Source organism: Monopterus albus, unplaced genomic scaffold (assembly GCF_001952655.1).
Source record: "Monopterus albus unplaced genomic scaffold, M_albus_1.0 scaffold47.1, whole genome shotgun sequence".
NCBI lineage: Eukaryota > Metazoa > Chordata > Actinopteri > Synbranchiformes > Synbranchidae > Monopterus > Monopterus albus.
Genome location: NW_018127927.1, coordinates 1,552,591 through 1,559,756, shown reverse-complemented (window position 1 = coordinate 1,559,756; position 7,166 = coordinate 1,552,591). Strand labels below are relative to the sequence as shown.

Genomic DNA, 7,166 nt, shown 5'->3' with positions numbered 1-7,166 from the left:
TCACGCAGACACATCTGGGAGTTGACACAGAGCAAGTGCAGCCTTGTACTATTTACTGCTGCATGCCTTGCACACATTTATCCTGGGAATTAAGTAATGTTTGGGCATTACATGCCTTGTACAAGGACACCTTGAGCGCATTTTGACATGAAAGTGAGATGTTCCTTTTTTCTCTTCCCCTGCCAAGATTTTTTATATTTTCCCAGCTTGTCTCTCTGATTAGACCACACCACCCCAAGGTCACAGTGTGGGAATAATGTGCTCCCATTTCCTACTACTGCATGACTCAGATGAGATGGCTCTGTCACTGTCAGTAGCAGCTCCTGGGCTCGGCGTCTCTGTCGGTAACCCTCTGTCGGTTGAACCCTGGGCACCTGCGTCAGTTCTCTAGCCACGGATCCCGCTTAATAAGTGGGCCCACTCACTGTGTTCATCGCCTGGGAGGTTGTTTTGCAATAACGCACAAGGAGGCGGCGGGGGAGGGGGCAAAGAGTCCCCTCCAGCTGTCGAGAGCATCACTAACAAACTGGTCGGTTAACAGAAAGAGCTCCAGCAAACGCCTACCGCACGTTCATGTGGGCATTGATCCGCGTGACACATCGCCACCTCTAAACCAACCCTCGGGTTCAGGGTTTGCCCCTCCTGGCTAGCGCCTATCTGAGATGGGTAGAAGGAGGGGGCGGGAAGGTTAGTTTGAAGAGGGCAGAGCTTTGCAAGAGGACGGCGATTATTTCACAGCTGGAAAAAAACAGAAACATCCAAACCCAGTGGACAATAAGAGCTGAGGGAGAAATCATTTGGATCCAACGTCAGAAACCTCATTAGCTCTAAGGAAAGCCAGTCGGGAGAGAGAAGAAACGGCAAAAACGCAACCTTTATTGCTGCTGGTGAGATGCTTATTTATTAAACGGTTGCCATTGTCTGTGGTCTGTTTCACGTGACTCGATTTCTTAGGTTTTGCACCTGTCGCTGCTAAAATAATAGCTGGAAATAGTTGTAAATGTGCTCAGTAGCAATGTTTCATTCACATGCAACAACTGCTGTTTGTGTGGCTACCGCAGTATAATTGATAGTTACAGGTCTCCCTGGCATGCCGAAGTGGAGATGATGCTGTCTGAGGATGCGGCGCTGCATGCCGTACACACAGTGCAGCCTCTTTCAGACACATTTAGCCTGGGAATTAAGTATTGTTTGGGCAGCCTTTAAGCAACAAATGTAATTTTTCCTCCTTGTTGTGGGAAATACAGTTCAAAAAATGGCCCGTGGTAAATGATAATTCTTCTCAGGGCAGTCGTATGGCAACACAATGCGACAGTAGGGCTCCAGAGGTAATTGTATTTCTCCATTGATGGGTAATTAAACGGCGTTTTTGTTAATAAACTCTGCACCTGCGCCGTTAAACTCCAGGGTCGTGCTTTGACCCAGCGTGTTGGAAGTCCTTTCGGAACCAGGCTACCGCAACCAGTGACAAGACTGTTGACTGAGACTGGGATAACTTAACCTTGGCAGCTGTCTGCGTTTCCCCCCACAACAACACTGCTAAGGAAATTAATAGCAGTGCCATGTTTGTCTTAGGCCTATATTGTTATGGTTTCCGCAGTTCAAGTGACGCAAAAACCTGATTAACTGATAGGGCGAAACACTTTTCCATGTGGTCACGCATTTTTATGGGAAGGAATTAGTTTCACTAAAAGATGGTTGTGTGTTTTGCTGTGCATATAATGCGGGGACATAAAACAGCCTCATTTCAAAACATAAATCCTTCCTGAAGAGTCTTTGGCTGTCACTCCCCCCTCACCCCTCTTCTCTGTCAGTGACTATGCCTAGTCTGTAGTGAGTCAATGCAAACATGTACTGAGCGATTTCCAGCTAAAGGGATGTTTTTTTTTTTGTTGTTGTTGTTTTTTTTAAATCAGACTTAACAGTAACATCTTAAATAATTCAAACCATCCTGAAACACCTCATTGGTTACAGAAGTACATGCAACTCTACCTAAACATCATGTGAAAATGGGTCAACAGAAATGCTGCCCACCTGTCATAGGTTCAATTGCATTGTTGTTTTTGTTGTTTGCTACTGAAGAAAAAATGGTCACACATGAAGGCATGTTCCCCCATTTTTTAAAAATGACTGCTCTGATACATCTGTGTGCAGAATGTGGTAATTAGTGGCAGATTATCATAGAGTATAAAAAATAAACCTGTTGGCTCTGCATAGGACGTTGCATTGATTTGAGATTAATCCTTTCATGATTTTTCACTGGCCAATGTCTGAGGCCGAGCTCTGGCTTTAATCATTAGACATCATCCAGGTCAAGATTATAAGACCTCATTCACTCTGAAGAAAAGGTGTCACCCTCTGTCTTTTGCCTATCACAGCTGCCACATTTGAAAGAGTCCTTCCCCTATACATCACATATTCATGTTTTGAACTGCATCACATTTGATGTAATGCACAGTCATCTGTAACTCCTCGCAGCCTTTCTCCTGCCATCTCTCAGTCTGCCTGCTGCTGAGCTCATAATGCGATGACTCCCTGGACTCATGAGTGTGACCATAAGTAAATGACTTTTCTCAGCCAGTTTCTTCATCTGTTGAGACATACGAACCAGAGAGCCCCCTTATTCACAGTAAATAGCTACATGGTGCAAACTCAGATTTATTCTCCAGCAGGGAACATGTCAGGGAGAGCAGATTTTGATGCAAGAGAAGGTTGTAAGAATGCAAGAATCCTTTTTCAGAGTTGCAGATGGATCTGTTGTGCTTCTGTGATTTTGTGAACGTGCTAGATCTGAAATGTTGTTATTACAGGATCTAGCTGCTTGTAATTGCCAATTGTCTTTGGGTTGTGCATGCAAATGCAGTCATTAAAACATAGCAAAAAATGGAGGCAGAATGTTGCAAGAATTAGCATTTGTACATTGTTCCTTGAAGCACATGCAATAAGGCATGATGCAATAAAATGCAGAGTATCTTGAGTGATTACAAAATAAATGTTTCTTCCAGAGTGTTAAGGGAAAGCGCAGTCTTTTTTTGCATGAGGCAAATATCCTGCCCATAAATTTGTTAATGTTTTGGAAAAGAAATGATAAATAATTGGATTACCCTCTACTATTGATTCATGATTGCAAATTAAAAAAAAGGACAGCAAGCACATACACAAAATGCCCTACAATGAAGCCTGTTATGAAGATGAGTTCAACCACACAGCAGGTGAGATGGAACTATGATGATAATGACAACAGCTGACAGGAGGTAATCATGAGAGCCATCTAAGTATACTGTACCGAAGCCTCAGCCATGATGATGTCAGTCATGACCAAGAAGCTTTGGGGGGAAATTTACAGCTTGACTTCACAGGCGGCAAGGATGATGAGAGGTGGAATAAAGCAGGACAGTGAGGAAGCCGTGCAGGGTTAATATACACAGGGAGAAATGCAGACTCATGCACTTCACTTCTTGAGCACAACCAAACATAATTTTTAGGAGGTGGTGAAGTAATAATTAAATGTTGTAAAGTGCTTCTGTATTACTCAGAATCTCTTAACATATGCACTGTTTCCAGTAGTTTTACTTACCTCGTTCATTCTGTCATGTTGAGCTCCCATCTTTTCCCCATTTACAGTATGTGCAGACACCCAATGATTTATAATAATTCCCTTGATTATCACTGATCTTAATTCTGAAGAAAGTTTCTGCTGCAGCTGCAGTTTGCTGACTAGAGTCATTGTGTGACTGTACATTCCGGTAATTTAGGGACTAAAACTGCATAAAACATTTTCAGTGAGTATGAGCAGAGCAAATCATCGACCATTGTTTGATGATAGAGCTTGCAGTTGCAGAGTTTCTGTGTTCAAATAGTTCTTCTTAGATCACTGCCAGGGACGTAATGATTCTCTCAATCCACAGTTTAGTCCAGAACTTGATTTTTTTATTTTGTTTTTAGGTGGGTGAGGGGTGAATAAGAAAAAAATGGGGAAATATATTTCTGGACTTTACTAAATCATCAACAATTTGGAACACTAAAGAGAGAATTACTAAAGACCTTTTTTGTGTGTGATTTACATTATACTGTTAATTGAGAATTTAAAAATGAGCTAACTAAGGATTGAAGAAACAATAATGCTGCAATAGACTGTCCTTCTGTAAAATATAACAGTATACATCTTTTGTGCCAGCAGGTTATTAGGACAAAATGTTACGTGTTACAGTTTGGTAACATCTAGTGACCATATTATGACATAAAGAAAAGAATAAGTAACGTGATGTATTATAAAGGAATGGGCGATGATTCTTGAATATTTGAATAGTCATTAAATCTATAAAAATCTAATATTTCATGCGACTATGGTTTTGTCTTTAAAGACAAAGAGCCACTGTTTTTCTTTGCTTTTACCGGCACCTGGAAATAACGTGATAGCAGGGTCAGTATATCCTTTTACTACAGCGCCAAATACAAACAGCAGAAACATGCAGAGACTACAGCCATCCAAAAGTTCTAACTTTTCTAAGAAGATAAATGAAAATGAGGTGCAGTGCAAACTCTGCCAGGTTAAGTTAGCATATCATAAATCGACAGCAACTATGCACAGTGATTTGAAGGTGAAGCATCCAGCAGAAAGTGGTGTGTGGTCAATGGACAGCGTTGTCACCCAAAGAAGGCGGTTTGATGATTGACATGCAGAGCAAATAAGAGCCCTCATCATAGAGATGATAGCAAAGGATATGCTACCTGCGCAGTAGTTTGACAAGTGTTGAAAAGGTGTTTCTGACCACAAATGCATGGATAGCACTTACAACTGAATTGTATGTGACAGTCACCTTCCATCATATAAGCAATTGATAATACAGAGTGCTGTTCTTCAGACTAAAGCAATGCTGGAGCAGTATACTGCTGAGGATTTGGCAAATGTGCTTTCCACTGCCATGGAGACTTAACACTAGCAGTATGGTGCTATTGGCACAAGGGGTGGGGATGATCTTCAAATAATTGTTGAATAGTTCCCAACAAATATTAAATATCATTTTAGGACGAGGTTGGGTGGATGACTAGGTACAAATCACAGAACTTCCCCTCAGGAGAGCTGAGCTCCTAAACATAACATTGTTTTTGTTCCTAAACGTAACCAGGCAGGGTGGCAGTCGTTAGCCCAGTCGCCTCACAGCAAGAAGGTTCTGCTGTAGAGCGCTGGCGCCTTTCTGTGCCAAGTTTGCATGCTCTCCTTGTGCCTGTATGGGTTCTCTCCTGGTGCTCCGGCTTCCAAAGACATGCAGCTTAGTTTGACTGGTGACTCTAAATTGCCTGTGTGGTTGTCTGTCTCTACATAACCAATTAGTTTTTGTGCCTAAACATAACCAAGTGTTTTGTGTGGTAAAACATTATGAAATCCTGGCAGTTTCATAATCATAACATCAAATAGTTTGCTGCTAGCTAGCCATCTTGTTTATAGCTGTTTGCATGACGACAAAGGTCCGTAAGCTTGGTAGTGAGATGTATGTTGTCATTAATTTTGGTGGATATGGGGCAATTCCTCCAGCTACAATAGGAGCACTATTTAATGAGGCGCCCCTGTGGGTCGTATGAGAGGGAAGGGACAAACCACATATGTAATTTATTCTGATGGTTGAAATCTCTCAAATGCCAGAATCTTTCAGGAACCTGAAACTCCCTATCAGGACTGGCTGTAGTGGAGAGGCAGAAAATCGGCAAGTCCTGTGAAACTAAAATATCAGTGACTGTGTTAAACACTTTCAAGAACTGAAGTGGTGGTGAAGAAAGATAAATGCTGCGGAAATCTTTTAAAATGTTGTTTGTCTGGTGGGGAACTGGCCAGGTCATGCATTCATTTTATCAACTTACACAGAAAAGAAATGAAAGCATTAAATATTGAACTTCTGATTAAAACAGGCAGTGGACTGAGAGGTATTGTTGGCTTTTTGAGTCAAAGACCAGTCAGGATTGGTTCCTGATCCAGCCATGCTGAGAAACAATGCCTGAAAGTTATTTGCAAAGACAATGGATGTCAAGTTTGTGGGGAACATGGTACAAATTGTGGTCAAGTGTGATGTGTGCAGACAGCAGCAACACAGTTCTGGTGTTTTTGATGCTGCTGGAACACAGGAATAGATAGTTAAACCTTTTTATGGTTGCATAACCTCCTGTACACAGTAACCTGATGATTTTGGCTGATTGGGGCCCTATGGTCTGAATGGTTTATTCATGATGCCATGAGGAGAGAGAAGGTTAAATTGTTCTATGATTTTTTTGTAAGAGACCAGAGTAAATTGTGTGTGTCACGTGTCCCAAGGCTGCCACCATTTTCAAAACTGATTATTTTTACTGCATCAACAGGGAAATAACAACTGGGATATAACCAACCAGTGTGAGCCATGCAAAGGCACATAGATTTTTGATGTTATTTTGCAATGCCTGGTACTCACTGCATAATATCTGATCAAAGAACAACCTTGAATGTGGTGTGTGTGTGTGTGTGTGTGGCCCTACTTTGGCAGTGCACACACATCAAAATTCAATTGCAGTTTTGACATAATGTGCATCTGCTCCCACCACGGCGTGAAATCTTGAATGCAAAATAAGCAACATGTGAGAGCAAGTACAAAATCTCACAATGCACCCACTCATAGATGGAGCCTTATGGGTTAGTGCTGTGAAATAGCTTGTTTAGACCAAAACAAGCAATTTTTAAGATGCCATCTTTGAGCTTTTGGAAATTATGACAGTCACCTCTGAGCATTTTTGGACATTTCAAAGAAGAAATTATTATTAAAGCAAATAAACAGATAAAATGCATAGTTAGTTGCAGCCCCATTGGAAAGTAAAGTGCCTATGCAAAGGACTGTAATTTTTTTTAAATGCAATTCAAAGTACAGTTTTGCATAGCTTCCTTCTTCATAACTAGGCTGACCACCAAGACCATATACTGCAGTTTTGTTGTTTGTTTGTTTTTTACCTTAGGCTGGCAAATGAATGTGCGCATCTTAATGTGTGTAACAGTTGGCCATCCTCATGCTGTCTCAGCCTATTGCATCAGATAAAGCATGGAGTTTTTTTCACAGAAGATATTTTATATCACCATTGCATTGCTATGCTCACACATGGCATAGGTGTGGTGATAGTTGGTGAAATATACTGTATCTTTAAATGCA

At 41.3% G+C, this 7,166-nt stretch overlaps 1 protein-coding gene across 2 annotated transcripts in view; it reads left to right on the top strand.

Annotated features, from left to right (window-relative positions):
- The first annotated feature begins 283 nt into the window (after positions 1 to 283).
- The window catches only part of gabra3 (gamma-aminobutyric acid type A receptor subunit alpha3), a 98,588-nt gene continuing 91,705 nt past the window's right edge, over positions 284 to 7,166 (top strand). Inside the window, exon 1 of one of the 2 annotated variants that reach the window (XM_020600504.1) lies at positions 284 to 887. The gene's annotated coding sequence lies outside the window, so the exon portion shown is untranslated. The remainder of the gene's footprint in view (positions 888 to 7,166) is intronic. The other variant, XM_020600506.1, reaches the window with a different exon arrangement.